The sequence below is a fragment of the Zerene cesonia genome, chromosome 20 (genome assembly GCF_012273895.1).
Source record: "Zerene cesonia ecotype Mississippi chromosome 20, Zerene_cesonia_1.1, whole genome shotgun sequence".
In the NCBI taxonomy this organism is placed as follows: Eukaryota; Metazoa; Arthropoda; class Insecta; order Lepidoptera; family Pieridae; genus Zerene; species Zerene cesonia.
Window position 1 is genome coordinate 457,458 of NC_052121.1, and position 17,752 is coordinate 475,209.

General features: G+C 33.3%; 1 protein-coding gene across 1 annotated transcript in view; it reads left to right on the forward strand.

Annotated features, from left to right (window-relative positions):
* Window positions 1–9,296: 9,296 nt before the first annotated feature.
* Window positions 9,297–17,752, forward strand: part of LOC119835106 (protein tiptop-like) — a 206,267-nt gene continuing 197,811 nt past the window's right edge. The window contains exon 1 of the mRNA XM_038359737.1: window positions 9,297–9,609. The gene's annotated coding sequence lies outside the window, so the exon portion shown is untranslated. The remainder of the gene's footprint in view (window positions 9,610–17,752) is intronic.

Genomic DNA, 17,752 nt, shown 5'->3' on the forward strand with positions numbered 1-17,752 from the left:
GATAAATTGAAAAATCAATTTATTTCCTGCACGCTCGCCCGGTCTCGAACCCCGACTTATCGATTTTGAAGTCCGAGGTTCTCACCACTGAGCCACCACTGCTTGTTGTATAGTATAGTAGTACTATGTTATCTGTGGTTATATATTAATAACTGGGACTGCGCATCCATGCCTACTCCGGGCTCAGTAAATAATCGTCAATGGTCTATAGATTGATTATCGCAGAGTGCTGTGTGAACTGCGATCGGATACACGCGAATACAGTGGAGTTCGCTTTTTAATTTTGTATTTATAGAGATTGCTTTATTTCTTATTTTGGAGTGTAATGAAACTATAAATGCTAGAATCATATGCTTGAATTACTAATATAAAGTGTGTTTATTTATCCTTCTGTCATGGTACAATGTAGCGATTTTATGACATGATTGGTTGATTCTAGATTTTCACGTGTAGATTGATTGATATATATTGGAGACTCCAAGAAAATTTATAAGCTTGTAGGTGTTGTTTTTGTTTAATTCATAAAGTAATGAACTTAAAAAAATCATATAATGGTCTTGCAAGAATTTTATTGCTCTAAATGAAATTACCTCCTTTATCTCTGCACATAAAGAAACAGAAAAATACTAAATGTCCATTGTTTCATACGTCATAGTACTTATATGTTTGCCGTTCATTCAATTCTCTGGTATTCCACACTACGAATGAAAACCAAAGACAACGAAACAGTGATTTTAAATATAACTTTAAACAGCACTCGGCGTTATTACATCAGGTATAGATAAGCGGGCATAATACAGTTTCATAATCTACATAACGTTATAAAATTGAAGACGGATTGCGAAAGGCGCTAGTAAAGCGTAGATACTGGATGCAAACCTATAAATATATCGGTTGAGGGTTGGACCGGTGAATAAACATGAATGAGTTTCGTACACTGCGGGCGCAGCAAGTGGGGCGGTACTGGGGCCTATTTTTGACTCTGTGGCACAGGTACCGAAAGTAGTTATAGGTGTTGATTGATACTTACTACTGAGAGTATTCTTTGATACTACATACATACATTGTATATAAGTATGAATGAAAATTCAGCTCTCTGTCGGTACTTTTACGGTGTAAATTCGCTAAATCAGACAAGATATCTATTGGTCTAGTATATAAATATAAATAGAAACTTTTATTTTAGGCTTGATTACGATGTATGTTGTTTATTTAACTTCTCGTACAGGCTGTCACATTGCAATAAGCCCCTTCCTTCCTTATGTGACGCCACACATTTTTAATATTTTAAATCTAAACATGTGAGGCCACAAAGGTTATGACTCCCCTGTTCTCAGTCTTACTATGTCATATTACGGTGATACCCTACCTACCCCCTACCCCCCCTTAAACATGTTGCATTGTCACATTGATATTTTTAGTACGATGCAGGTGCTTTTAATATTGTATCCAATAAATTAATCTAATCACTCTCGCGCTGGTCACGGCAAATAAATTTAATAATAAACTAAACAAATTACAACATTTTATTGATAGACTAATGCCCAGTGCACACGCTATGTTACAATGAGTGATAAATAATTGTGCAGGAAAAATTTCAAGGAAAAACTATTTGTTGTAGATATGATAAAACTTCAGTTCTACATAATTAGTATAAAATACAATAATCCGTTCTTCGATTTACGCTTATTTGGCCCTTAATTAAGTTCTCTAATTGATCGTTACATCAATTGGAATTAAATTACAATTTTTGGACCAAAATGTTATGTCAACCATACCATTACGGAAACTGGAACATTTATTTATTCAAAGAGATTTCGTTTACACGCTTTTGCGTCGTCATAAAACAGAAAAGTAAAAATTTACTTGACGCATTCAAATATATTTAGATTAACACAATAATATCCAAACCTGCGAAGAAACCGACAAATGAAGCGTTCCCATGTTTCGGCCAGCCTGCGCTCCGGCAAGACAGGCCTCACTCAATATCGGATATTGTTCTTGCAAATGAGTATTTATGTCATCGTTTGTATAAAATGTGCGCCAATGCGGCTCAGGCGTTTTTCCTGCTATCAGAGGCGGCGTTGTTTATTGCAGAAACTTCCAGAATATTCTTTTTCTGGAGCGAACGAATCGTATCATGCTCTGTTGTTTCTATCGATTACACCTAAAGGCGGGAGCAGATATTTTGTATTGTTTATTTGGTAAAAAGCTTTTTTGTTTCTTTAATGACGTGTATAATACAAGATGTCTGCTTTGGCTTCGCCCGTGGCACACTCGGTCCGGTTGTTCCTGAGATTAGTGTTAACGCACTAAAGCACACAAAAAAACTTCATAATTTATTTTTAATGTAGATATATCATATTAATACGATATATAAAGTACATAAGTTGCAAAATAACATTTCATTACATCTACTACAGCAGAAACTTAGCATCACATGTAATATAAGAGTTCGTATCGAACCTAGACCCAAAAGCTCAGTAATCAGTAACCACTGCGCCAAAGAAATAATCTGAAAACAATAAAATTGACTAAAATAAAAGTGTTTTATTTAAATGTTATTATATGTCACGATTTTATTTACACAAGGTGTGGAAGTGTGCGAGGCACCGCTGTTTTATGGGTCGTTAAATACTAGAAACAAAACATTATCTTACTTGTTTGATATTATATTAAATAACTGTTTGCTCGATTACTTTAGTCTGTGGTTCAATCATTGAACTTGTGGAGGTTTTATTGGAGTCAATTTATTAGTTTAAATCTACGATCCCTACTTGATTTATAAATGCGAAAGTAGCTCTGTATGTCTGTCCCTTCTTCGCGTTCACCTGTAAACTGATTTGGATGAAATTTTGTGTACAAATATTTATTGATGCGAGAAAGGATAAGTTATTTAGAGAAGAATAGCTTTTATCCCGGAAATCCCATGGAAACGGGTATTCCCCGTTATAAACGTATTTACAAAGTAGAGATCCATATCCATACATGACGATTTCTTCGAAAAATCGTGGGACTGTATTTTTACTTTGAAGCGGGAGAAGTCATGGACGGAAAGCTAGCATGTTATTAATGTAAAAGTCACTTTGTATGGTATGTTATTATGCGTAATATTAATTTGAATTGATCATCGAATACTTAATTATTGATAATTCGATTCAGTGTATGAGCAAAAGTAAAAGATAAAAAAAGCAACAAAAACGGTAGAGAAATAACATATTTTTGTGTACACAACCAAAAATTAAAATTTTAGTAAGATTGTTTTAATAAGTATTCTGTCGTTCGAACCAATTGAAAACTTAAGCCAAAGCAGGAAATCCTTGTTAAGTTTATTGACATATTTTGCTTAATTAAATTTGTTTTTTATTTTTTATCAAGTGACATCTCCTTACTTCCACCACAAACAACCGCGAACAAAGATGGCGGGATTTACATAAAAACTCTTTAATCGTAACTCGGTGCTATCGCTCCGAACATATTACCATAAATTAATCCAATAAGGGAACGATCAATGTATTCACTGCGCGGGCGCAGGCTAATGGCCAAATCTAATCTTAATACATCGAAGATTAACATCGCACGACGTGCATTGTTGGTTAAGTATTAGAAATCAGTTGATTATCGCATTGTTTTCATACTCAGCGTGCAATGGATGCGCAACAGCATCGGAAATACGAATGTTTATGTTCAAAAGATAAAGAATTAGTTATGTGGTAGTAAGTTGTCTTAGTTATGATACCATTAGGCTCTGACATCGCTTTTCGCATTCTGACGGACGGACGGGACGATTTACTGATAAGACGTAATAAATTTACGTGTTTATGGACCTAAAGTTTTAAGACAAATAATTGACGAGGTTTAAAACGAGGGAAATTAAGGACAAACTTGTTGGGGATTGATAAGGCTTTTATTGAATTGGTTTAATTTAAGCGTCGTGTATGGATGTGGATCTCTACTTTGTAAATACGTTTATAATATTTTGTATGGAAATGTTGGGTACTGTGGGAACATCTTTAGATATCTAAATTATCTACGTTAAGTCAGCAGCATATTATACTTAATACTTATAACCATACATAAATTCTTATTTCTATATAGTAACTATCTTTTAAAATTTTCTCAATTTTTATTTGAATAAAACGTCAGGGTGAAAAGATCCAAACCTGGGAAGAAATATGTAAAAACCTGAAACCTTCGGGTATGAGTGACAGGCAATCAAGACATTGTACATTATTTGATGAACTGTTTTAGAAATCATAGGTGATCAGCATTTTTGACCGAGACTTTTTCTTGAGAAAGTCGAATTCATTATACAAAGAATATTAAAGTCCTTATTAAACGATGTATACGTGTTACACTAAGACAGAAAACGCTAATTGAGCGAAAAAAGTAGCCCACAACGCGTCCTCGCTATGAAAATTCTTCTTATGGTTCTGATGGAAACGGTCACGACGCGATCTGGCGACAGAAAGACGACGTGTCGTGGCTGACATGCTATTCGAAGTCCCGTATCCCCTAGTGGGGTATGGGGCAGATGATGTACATCTGTTTCACTGATCGATTTTCTTTAGGAACAAGTAGGTGATCAGCCTTCTGTGTCCTGCCAGACCGAGACATTTTTTTTGTACGTCCCCACCAGGCATTGAACCCAGGACCCCTCGGTTCTACGCTCACGCTTTAACCAAATGTAAACATAGGTAAACCAATTAATGTACAAATCGCGTCGTGACTTTTTGTTTGTATGTTGAGTAACCTCTACCACTACTTGAGTACAGAGTGTAAAATAATAATAAATATATAATACTAAAAATTACGTTTTAATGATTGCATGAACTAAATTGTCGCACTTTCAGATACAGAGCACCTACATGTAAGGAAATTATTTAAACCTGGCGATCCTTTTCAGGATAATATGATTAGATTATAAAATTATTGTTTTTTCATCCGCCCTTGTGTTGTTAAGACAATCCATTTAAAATGGGTCAAATCCGAGTCTAAAGGGTCAAATACCAACTGTACATACATTTTAGACTAGCTTAACTAATACAAAAGCGTGGTAATATCAAACAGTATGGTACTCCCATACTTAAACTTACTGCGTCACATACATGAATTAATTTCTAGACAAATAATGCACGTTTAATTTTTCAAAGAGTTTGTGTTTGATTACCGAAATGAGGAATTATTTTTTACCAAGGTTATTTAATGAATGCAGTTTTCTTATCACTTAAACTGATGTCATGGTTCCTAAGAGTTTTTAGTATGTAATATTTACTAATTTCAGACTTTTCCTCTTTTTACTTTAAGACCTTAAGCGCTATATCACACTGGCATTAAATAATATATTAACTCTCAAACGAATAAACACAGAATCATTAATTTTTTTTCTTTTTAAATAGTTCCCAGGTGCTTTTTTGTATGAAATAAAAATACTATCTATATAAATGGCGTAACATTGCAATATATACATATATATGAACGTGGGAGAACTCTTATGAATGAAGTCGAGTGTTTGGTGAAAGACCCGAGCTAATGTCAAGGCTACGACGCATAATAATCGTACCTTACATTCTTTATTGCCACGTTAAAACCTATAGGTATATGATACCTAAGATACAGAAACTGCATATAGTGTTCTTAAGCTTGATTTTACGTCTGCGTATAATTTAAACACCGATTAATAATTTTTTATTCAATTTATAATTTCATATATGATATTATTATTGTCTTTCACTTTCAAGGTCACATTTCTTTCCAATTGCGGAAACTTTTCGCTTTGAGGGTGTCTTATTATATAAAGCCCACATCTCCTTAAAATTAAGTTTCATTCAGATATATTAAAACTATATGCAAGCAATTGAACCGCTGATATTATGTAAAATCACCCAACAATTTATTGAAGTTAACATTGGCTAGGCTACAAATATTGATTCAATTATCATGAATATGAACGCTCAGTGTGTATGTACATCACTGCAAAGGGACTACTGACTACTGAGTCACATTATCTGTTAGTTGCGAACAAGTGGCCGCGGTTCCGACGCCGCTTCCCCTCACATTGTTTATCGCGAACCTGTCACGGCTAAACTAACTCCCATCCAATGTTACCTACTGTTATAAGCTGTTCGAACTTCGAATATTTAAAAAAGGTTCGAATGTTCCATTGTAATTTTGAATTTAGAATTCTATACTCGTAGATGTGAAGATGCTTTGTTGTGATTAGAATGTTTTGGAGTTCAAAAAGATTAATGGAATTAAAAAATATGTATGTTTTGATCTTGTAATGCGGAAGTCAGCTCTTGTAATTATTCCTCTCGTGTGTATTAAGGTTATTTGGTAAATCAATAGAATTTGATTTAAAATTGAAAAATCTCCTTTTAATCATTCTAGTTTATCAAATAGTATGGGATTCCCATCCCATAACGTCAATTCTAGGTTCATTAATCACTTGAGTGTGAACCTAATTTTATCCATTAAATGTATTGCGTAGAATCAATGAAATATTATCAAATAATAGGTATATAAAAATAATTAAGGCGCGATAATGTCTGCTCATTTGAGACTAACTACTAGTTACCATAACGGGATAAGTGACTTAGCATTATTAAAGCTAAATTATAATCATAGACAAACAAAAATTATTTAATTTGTCCAACATTACATTTTATAATTTTTTTATTATCGTATAGTAACTAAGCCATAAAACTTTTCACGACTCACACAAAGATTGATAAATTAAGTCGTCAGGTAAAAAAAAAATGCGTAAGAAAAAAAGTGTAATTGGAGAAAATAATTTAATTGTATTATTATTTTATTATATAACGCTGTTAGCGTTTAATTCACTCGAGTATAATTATTTTTCATCACATTTTAGTCTTCCTTTTATTTCCATTGAGTTTTGTTTTATAATCTGTGGTAGAAGAACAAAAACAAAATTATTCGCGCTGTATGAGTTTGCCAATAGCATAGTAACAATAGAGTCGAATTTGGCACGCACCTTCCATTTTCAAATTCATTATGATTTTGTTTAGCGGTAATCTGTGCTCGTAAAACGCAATTTCGCGGCTTTGACGCGCCTGTCATCACATGACGTCTGTTTTATGGCGCCAAATTATATGCGCGGGAGTTTGCATCGCATATTAGGTTATCTAGATTTTATTGTAGATTGTTTGTTATTATGACTTTTATGATGTCGTGATTAGGGGTTTGATGTTATAAACGGAAAGATATGGTTTTTATTTGAATTTTCTTGCTAATAAGGCAAGGCATACTAGGTTGGCTTAATGAGTCTATATGAGTAGTCAACGGAATTTTAATTGGTATTATGGCATACTTTAACATAATTGATATTTTTATATTAGTTACACCTACATAATTATGGGACATAGGTTTTCTTTCATCGCAATATCCAGTGTTTTATATGATGTTTTTCTCATTGTATATGTATGTATAGTTATTTATGTTTATACATGTAGATAGATTACCTACCTCATCCTACGGTTACGGGTGCCGAACAAACAAAATAAAGCGAGCACTTCACGCTGTGGTACTCAAAAAGGTGAGCCAGCCGGAGGTGATAAAATTGTCACTTTATTGTAAACGCATTGACAGGTGGGGGGTCAACGACCGCGGCCTATTTGATAATCGTGAGGATGCGTTCATTTGATCCGCGTTATCAGTGTGCTTGATGTTTATTGTTTTTTGCTGGATTCGTAAATTTCGATTCCCTCTGTCTGGGGCTTATTGAATTTATGGTGCTATTTGACGAAAATCTGATCAAAATGAGTGTTTATATTTGCTATTATTACAAAGGAGGGTTTTGATGATTTTAGTATGTATATAAAGTGATTGTATACAGAAATAATTAAAATCAATGTCCATATTCAAAAAAGATTTATTTTTAATGCTTACTAAGGGCAACAGCGGTAACCTAAATTCGCATACATTTGAGTAAAAATATATTTTCATTAATGCATTGTTAGTAACTTAATTACAAACATAAAAACGTAGGCGATCATACAATGTTTGTTGGACAGATAATGAAAAATCACTGAATTCCGATGCAAAATATCACCTAGCTAGCAACATTGCGAGCCGTACAGAATAGGCGTGCGTTAAAATACGTTATCTATAAAACAGATAAGTAATTAAACGAAAAAAAAATCATTTAATTCCTCAACGAAATGTCAACGCGCGAATTCCAAATACAAAACGTAGGCACAACAGCGTCGCGTTCGCGGGAACGGCGGTGGGAGGGGGCGGGGCTAAGCTCCGCCCCCGTGCGAGCGGGATGGCCGCAAGGTCACCCTCCCGCTCCAACCTTTGACTTCAACTTGTCAATGACACTTCTATAAGTCGCAAGTTTTAGCTATCTACGGGTAATTGTCATAAAGATTTGTTTAATCTGTTTTCATGCAAATTGGATTTTTTGGACATATTTTTTTACAATTATTACAATTATTTTTTACGCTAAAATTGTTAGTTTATGATGTTAAAATTGCTACAAACCGCAAACATAATTTTTATTGTCTTATGTGCTTATTGTCTAAAAATAAGTCTAGACTAGGTAAAATGAGGCTCAACACAATAAGTAATTAACTCTAAAAAAATCATAGCAATATTCACAGATTTTTTAAAACTAATATAATGATTGAATTAAAAATACTACTACTATTATATTTATTTACAATGTTATTATTGTAGTGTATATAAGTATAGAAAAAAAACTAAAAAGGTCCATGATATGATTCGACCAAAAAATAATATTCCAATTTGTAAGGAAATAATTCAAGCAGTTATAAGTTGTATGGTTTAAATGAATATTCACAGAATGAATAAACTGGGTTAATGAATAAACTAGTTGCACCTAATAAATTTAATTTGCTTGGCTTCATATTTCATATTAATAAATAATAAAAAAAATACGATTATTTCACCAAGCGATGGTTAATAATCGTCATATTAATAACAGAAATAATATTATAATAATAAGTACATGAAAGCCCTCGACCATATTATTGCTCCACAACATTGTTCCGTTTGACAATAATTCATTGTTCATAATTGAAACCTTATACTTAACGATTAATAATGTTAATTCATTCAAGATTTAGCGTAATAAATCGCAACAGCGCCTGCAGCGCATATTTTTCAATACAAAAAAAAACGTGGAGCGCAATGCAAAAAGAGAGTGCATCTTATCACGGTGGGACGTTTGATTGAGTGCGCTAGTTCCGGCGGCCGCCGCGGCGCTGCCGTCGCCCGCTCCGCGCCGCGCGTCACTCCGGCCGCGGCGCGCTCCCCGACCGCTCGCGTTCGCGCCACCCGCCCCGCCGCCGACCGTAAACATTCGCACGTGTTCCCCGCGAAGTGGACCCCGCACAGTTCAGTTCATACCCAGTGCTTAGTGTTGTGTTACCCGCTACCATCGCGATACACCTGCCCAAATATCCGCCGATGGATCCGATCGACGCCTGACCAAGTGCCGTTCACGTATGTCGAAAACAAATATCAGTTGGAAAACAAAGGATAGTTGAGTTTGCTTAGCTGCAGGTGATCGGTGAACCGGTGACATTGCTTGTTGACACTCGAAGGAATTTCTACTGTAAGGTAAGCGATTGGAAAACGGCGAGGAAATATCTCGATGTCGACGTACAATCATAAACGTTGTACAGTTTTACTTAATTTCACCCATATTTTGTACAAACATTAATTATATTTTAAAGTTTATTCAGTTAAAAGTAACGTTAGCTCATAGTTTCCTTCGAGACTGAATTTGGTGAAACGAAAGTTGGCAAATTGAGCAAAACTTCTCAGTGATGTATAGGCGACGGCCGGCGCCGGTTCTGTGAAATATTTTGTAGCAACTAGGCCTCGAAATTTTTGTGTTTTCCGATATTATTGCGAAAATTTGCATTTTATACGTATTTGAAAGTATAATATCCACGATAAAAAGCTCGTATTATTTTATAGGTTTATTTTGCACGGACGGGATGGGTAAATATAACTTTGGGCCCGTTTAAGAGGTATTTGAACTAATAAAAAGTGAATAATTTCAGAATCATGAATATCGTTTAAAATTTTCATTCTAAAATTGAAAAACATACGTTTGTTTTTTTGATTTATTATGAACGCATAAGTTAGAACACATTAGCAACTAATTCAAACCTCAATATAAAAAAGTTCTTTTATCTAATTCCAGTAATATCCCATATTTTATGGTAGCTGTTAGTTATGATATACCCAAAATAATATATGTTGTCATATTTATAAATATAACGTCACTTCTAAAACTTACAAACCAAGAACGGATAACGAAAAGTTAATACGACCACCAAATATCCTAACAATCGAATTAGCGAAGGTTCGCCCAAGACTGCAACGCAATATGAAGTGCATATATTTTTCTTGTCCGCCATCTTTAGTTGTAGTGCGTTGCGGGCCGCGGGGCGGGAGGGGGGCGGGGTGCTAGAGCGAGATGAAACGCAAACATAGCCCTTTTGACGTTTGCAACTCGCCTAGAACATTTGCGATGTGAATTTCGCCTTAATTTCTTAATAATTTGCATTTAAAATTTATACATAGTAATTTTATTAAGAAATTTCCACTTGGAGGAGTTGCGAATATTTTATGCGTGATTAAACACTTTTTAATTTATGTTAATCGTGCAATGGTATTAATCATTTTTGTTTAACACGACGTTTCAATAAATATTTATTTGGTATACAGATGCTTTTGTAAAACTGGAAATTAAAATTATATGTATAGATATTTATAAATATCTTTTGTCTTTGAAAACAATGGATTATTTTAATTGAATTAGAGTATTATATACTTGTACGTATTTACAATGCAAGATGAAAATTAAGCCTAGCCGCGTATGATTTATTCATCTAAATTACTGTTCCATAATAAACAGGTATATTACAAGAAAAGATGCGAAAAAAGCTTCAGTTCTATTTGGGATCATACAATCCAATTTAAACTATTTTTAAACAAGTCAAATGTTAGTTAGTGTTGTGACTAAAATATTGTGAAACAAATGTTTATCTTTTTCGCATATTTCCATTGATAAATCAATATTTAAATAGACGTACTAGCAATCTATAATTATAGATATGGGTAGATATTAGGATATAGGTTCATTGATCTAACTGATATAGGTATATAAATAACCTAACCTGTGATATAGGTCAGGTGCATGAAATAACCTGTAATATATTAGAAGTATAAATAGTGTCCCATACCTCACTTATAATATACATAAATAATTGGTGTAATAAAATATATTAAAATAAATATGGAAATGTATTCACATATACTATAAGTTTTATTGTAGCTACAATGCATTAACTACACATGTTACGAGTATCGTGGAAAATAAATAATATTAGTTGGTTGAGTTATGTAAGTGTGTTAGCTGGTACCTATGTACCTACCGTCCTATTGGGCTCTCGGACATCTAATGTTACTATTTTCGGTAGTGTTCTAAATATAAAATTGTTTGGAAATAAAATCGATACGGTATAAAAACTATATGAATTTTTTGTTTGCTTTTCAATCTGAGTCTTAAGCTTTTTATGAAAAAGCACTAACCAAATAAAGTTTCCTAATTCTATTCTCTTCCTGATAAAATTTTACTATTATAGTAGCTGCTGAAGTATGTTCTAGTCATTATTTAAACAAACAACGAATTTACTTCCGTTAGTGAAACCTTGAATGCAGCAGCATCAGCAGCGAAATATTTGTGTTTTTGTATGTGTTTGTAATGTTTCCACTCAAAAACTGTTTCACTGATACCAACAATTATTTTACTATAAGAAAGCTGCATCTTCACTGATTGACATAAGATGTATTTTGTCTAGTTTTTATCCCTATATGACTAGGGTAGACCCGGCTAGACTAGCGGCTAGTTTAAAAAAATTCGTAATATGTACATAAATACCCAGCCAGTAAGTTTAATACCTATATATATCCATATGTATATACAATCAATACATATATAATCTTTAGAAAGAACTTTATTTATCAATAAAATAGATAATTTAAATTATATAAAGCCATAATTATTATGTATCTCATAAATACAATTTATGCAGCAATATTATAAACATCTATATTGATAATTGAATCGGCACCAAACCGTGCGTAGGTACTACTACACACCACTCACTTAAATCTAGATTATTTTCTAAACTGTATCTACCTACCTGAAAATATTTCTATACGTTAGGGTTTATATATGTAAAGCTTAAACAAGAGTAACTATATAAATATATAGTTTTTATCTAAAAAAACCCTTTAAGGGAGGAAATCTTCAAAAGATGATCTGTCTTTTAAAGAAACCGTCCATCCACACCTAGATGTATACTCTCGATTAAAACATTCCCTCATTCGTGTATTCATTCATTCTGAATTAAAAATAACAACGAACCAAATACTCAGCCACTACACGATATATCTATCTATGTTAGAACATTAACAACGACCTAGAACAATGAAACAAACATTCGTTCAAAAAACGTGGAAAATTAAGCGACGACACACCTATTTAAACGTCAATATTGAAACAATAAACACGTCGAAATCAATACACCGCGTTTGATGGTGTTCCCACGGAGTAATAGCTCGTCTGGAGCGTGACCGAGATGGATGTAATTACAAATGGCGCCCGCGCAATGTCAGTGCCGGGATTAATCATTCGCTACATATTTTTGTAATTACACTTAATTGGGCGATAAAATTATTTGATATATGGCGACTGGTTTCTTGCTTAAATTGTTATAGATTAATTGTTATATATTAGGTAATAATATCGTCCATTTTAGAGACCCATCTGGGTTATCCTTATTATTTTTCCGAAATAGAAATTTCAGTTCACTACCATCATATTATAAAACCTATTAACGGTCCGTCCCGGCTTCGCCCGTGGTACATATACAGCCTATAGCCTTCCTCAATAAATGGGCTATCTAACCCTGAAAGAATTTTTAAAATCGAACCAGTAGTTCCTGAGATTAGTGCGTTCAAAAAATCAAATAAACAAATAAACTCTTCATTTTTATAATATTAGTATAGATTTTATTTGAGTTATTTAAATATATTTTATATATTTCACTTCTTATAAAATGCTGATAGTGAAAGTCCTTTTTAAAATTCCCTTTGAAAATTTCATTTGTCGATATGTATTTATTATTCATGGTAAGTACCTTATGTTTTAAATTTTGTATAAAATATTTATATACTTGGCTGATTCAAAGCTCAGTCGATACAAACACACAAATTTTATATAATATAATTCACATTGTACGATTAGCACGCATCAGCGAGGTTAATTGTGTAATTGTTGTAGTCATGGAGACGATTACATACAATGTTAACTATATTATTTATGACAAGGACAAAGATAGTGAAAGTGTGTGGATAAGAGAAAGACACCATTATTTTATCCGTCACTTCATAGGTTACTTAATTCCTAATCATGGTGTAGATAAATACTCTCCTAATTTAGTTTTTTTGTATGTTTTTCATTTGCGTTGAATTTTTGCAGATGTTTTGAAAATATATGCATTATATATGATTAAAAATGAATTTAGTTTAATTTAAAATTTCCTTACTCAATCAAATATTAATTTCCAATTAACGATAATTGAGTTAATTATACAATTTTATTTAGTACATCTTATTCGAAGAGTTGATAAAACCAGTATTTTTATACATTTATTTACATTATCCTATTTAAATTGATTTGTTTAGGATCAATTTATTGTCAATTAAATATATTAAGTCGTTATATTATACACATAATGTTTAATTAAATTTAACTAGGTATATAGCAATTTTAAAATTAAAATACTATTAGATAATATTACACAATAATGGCTCAACAAGATGGCCGCTCCCGCGCATTGCAATGGCGCCGTTAATCATCCGCCATATTTATTATATTTATTTTGTTTTGAATCTTAATTTATTTCTGCTATTAACATGTTGGCTGTCGCCCGCGGTTATTGATATAGGAATGAAATTGTTTTTATTATATGATAATTGCTTTTCGAAGTTTGTAGAACAATCAATATCGTTTGACGATTTTATTCAAAAATAAAAGGTGGTCGAGTTAATAAGGATAAATTATGGATATAAACGTTTTTATAATATTCCAATATTAATTTTTCTTTAATAGTTCATTCATTCAAAATGTATCACCTTTCTATTGTTGTGTGATTTAAAATTCACTCTTAAGGACATTTGCTAAATTTGTCCTTGGGTTTTATAGTAGATCTACAAAATTCTATTATTAATATAATCGCGCTAATAGTATGTTTAGAATGCGATAGTTTTTTGATATGATTAACAAACATTTGTCGCTTTATTATAACCCTTTTTTAGGCTTACCTAGTAAGCCTATATTTTATTTCTCACCAGGTTTTATATGGTGCAAAAGCTGACTTATCAAGTAGAAATTTTAAACGCTATTCATAATGTTACAATTCATAGTCATTTTTAGTCATTTTTAAACCTAAGTTTGTGTTTGTGTCAATGTTTTAAGATTTTCGAAAAATCATAACTGTATAGAATTGAATTCAATTATGATATATAATGTCATTACATTATGTCTGGTTTGGTGCATGGTATTTTTTTAAGTTTATCCCGGTTTAACCCCACAGCTGGGACGACTAATTAGTAAGGTTAAAAACGTTTCACACGATACACTTATCATTCAGAAATGCTAAAAAAATAACCCAACACGTCCATCCACGATCGCGTCGCCCACGCAACTGAAAGCGATTTCCAATTTCCATAGTATTTCAACCGTTAGCGGTCAAATCAGCAACCGTTTTATGTCAACAACACGACCATTTATTTGTTTAAAACACCCAAAATGGTAACACCACCCACACTTAACGGTCAGCGGTTCATATGAGAAAATGTCGATCCTTGTGATTTTACAACCTGAGTGGGTTTTGAATGGCATAGCATTTGCATTCTTCAACATACATCTACAAACGGTGCTAGGTCTTTTGCGTTATTGTTGTGAAGTATCAACCATATAGATTAATCACGAAAATGTTAAGAGTTGTAATTAGTACTTTTTTAAATGTAACGTAAACTTCGTATTGTAGTATAAAAGTTTTTGTGTTTATTTTCTCTTTTTTATGATTTTAGTTTAATAACTACAAAGTACCACATACATATACACGCAGCAGCAGGGCTTTGTAATATAAATTATAAACCAACCAACCAATAAGGTACTTGCTTGATGTTGAATTGAAATCCGGCCTAAGATACCAACACAAAATTATTTGTCACGTTTAATATTTCCAAAAAACAAATAGACTATCATCGTACATGTGTTGAACAAGAGCTATAATAAAGATGTCTCGAATAATAATAAGTCTAGATGGGTGCAGAAGACCTAGAATCTGCGATAAGACATGATCTACGGTTGCGAGAATCCTATGACATTTGTAAAGTTATGTATCTAAATGAACGGGTCAATTCGGTCACTGTGAGCCACGATTCGTCACCGATTTACATAAATACGACATTAGGCTGACTTAATTGACACTACGAGATTTATACGTTACGACGGAAGAATTTTTATCGCTCCGATATCGTGACGTGTAAACTAGTTTATTTATTTGAGCGGCCTTTTGGGTTTCACGTTGATGTTTCCGGTGATGTTTTAATGAAATAATAGCTGCTTTCTTGCGGTAGGAGTCGTCGTGCGGCTATTGGAACGTGATTCACGTCTTTCAATTTTCATAATATAAATTTTTCTTCGTGTGCTTTACGATCGTTTTTATTACACGATTCGTTCAAATCTGTAGGATTTTTATTAATCGCTTCTCATGTATTATCGTTTATTTTACATGAAATTGATCAATTAATTGACCCAGGAATTTAGCTCCATAAAAATTGATGCACCAATAAATGCTGATTAATGAGACATTCAATGAAAGTAATTACAAGGTATACGTAGGTAGTATTATTATCGATACTATATAGTAGCGTTTCTAGTCGGTACCACTTCAATATATTCCTTCTGACGACACATTAAAGTGCAAATTGTATTGAAATTGTTTTTCTCAAAGTCTATGTCTGTGGAAGGTATCATGTAGTAACCAGCAAAGCCAATCCATCTACACAGGAGTTTAAACTACATCGTTCTTCAAACATGTCCTACATCCTTATCAAATCAAACAGCACCAAAGCAAGAAAACAATCTATTTGCTATGAAAAATCATCTAAAACACAAAGCGATACAAACCGATTGTTTGAGCGCAATCCATAAACATGTCGATTCGATATTATTCACGAGTATCGAATAATCGATGCTCTAATATCGACCGAATTGCTCGGATCGCGTGGCACGTCGTTACAATCAGATCAAAAAGTCGATTGTGTAAACAGAGGAAGGTATAATTCGATCAAATGCTCTATAAAGTATCTCTATGTTTTGAGATGGTGGCTATGATTTGATTTTTTTGCAGTTTTTTTATAATTTATTTTAAGTATAGAACTGTCTGATTTTGTAAGCTTTAACCGTACGTTTTGAGCTGATGTAAAAGTGGCAGTTTGTTGTAATGTAATATCGAAATAATTTTAACCCATTGTAAATGTACTTTTTAAAATCTCTACACGTAACACAATTATCCATAGAAGTCCATTACAATATGCCTACTTTATATACCAACACGATCACACAATTGACATAGAAAAAAAAACTTCCTTCATTATTTTTATCACAAAAACAATCTTTCGTAATAATATTGTCCGCGTCCTTCGTACATTGGTTACCGCGTAGGCGTAGAACGGGGTCCTGGGTTCGTTTTGTCCCCAACAAATAAAAATTCTTGGTCTGGCTGGACACAAAAAGTTGATCACCTACTTGGCCGCAAAAAAAACAACAAATCAAACAGATGAACAAATCATCTTCCCCTTACCCCACTAGGGGACACGGGACTTCGCACACTAATATTCATACATGGCCACCAGCACAATCGAATGATTATAAGCACATCAGTTTGTTGGTACGTTTGCGTTGTATCAATTGGCGCGAGTGTGGATCGCGTGTTTTGACAGGCCAGCAGTCGGCACACGCCGCGCCGCGTGGGCGATAATGGGGTTTAAAACACGATTTATTCATTACTATTGCTTCTATGGGTGAGCGACACTGAAGAGGACTACGTTCGAGTTTCGTTTGGTTGTGGGATTGTGGGTTTTGGGTGGGATGTGACATCTTAGGTCCTTGCGTCATCCTGGGAGTTGAATGCCCTTTAAACTGATCTTCCTAAAAACGAAGGACGTTGTCAATTAGATTTTTTTTGTTTTAATACTTGATAGTTCTATGCGTTTCCAACGGATTCATGCGATCTTTGTGTGATTCATAGGAAATTATCGTCATTTGGTTCCATTATACATATAATCTGGAGTAGTATCTCCATCCCCTGGAACGTCGCTGACTATTTGTAGTAAGTAATTACTAGCTGTAAATACCTATCTAACTCATTCACATTTAAATAGATCTATAAGTGATATTAATTTAGCAAAAGATGGGTTAAATGTTTGAATTATATACATCTCAAAATTATACTAACTTCTATTAATATCAAAGATTCGTTTAAAATTGTCCCAATGAAGAAAATTTTTCTAGCATCTCATTTCAAATGTATACGCACGCAAAATCCGTCATAACATATTTATTTCGTAACTTACATGAAACAGTAAGGGAGCGCAAAATAAAACAATA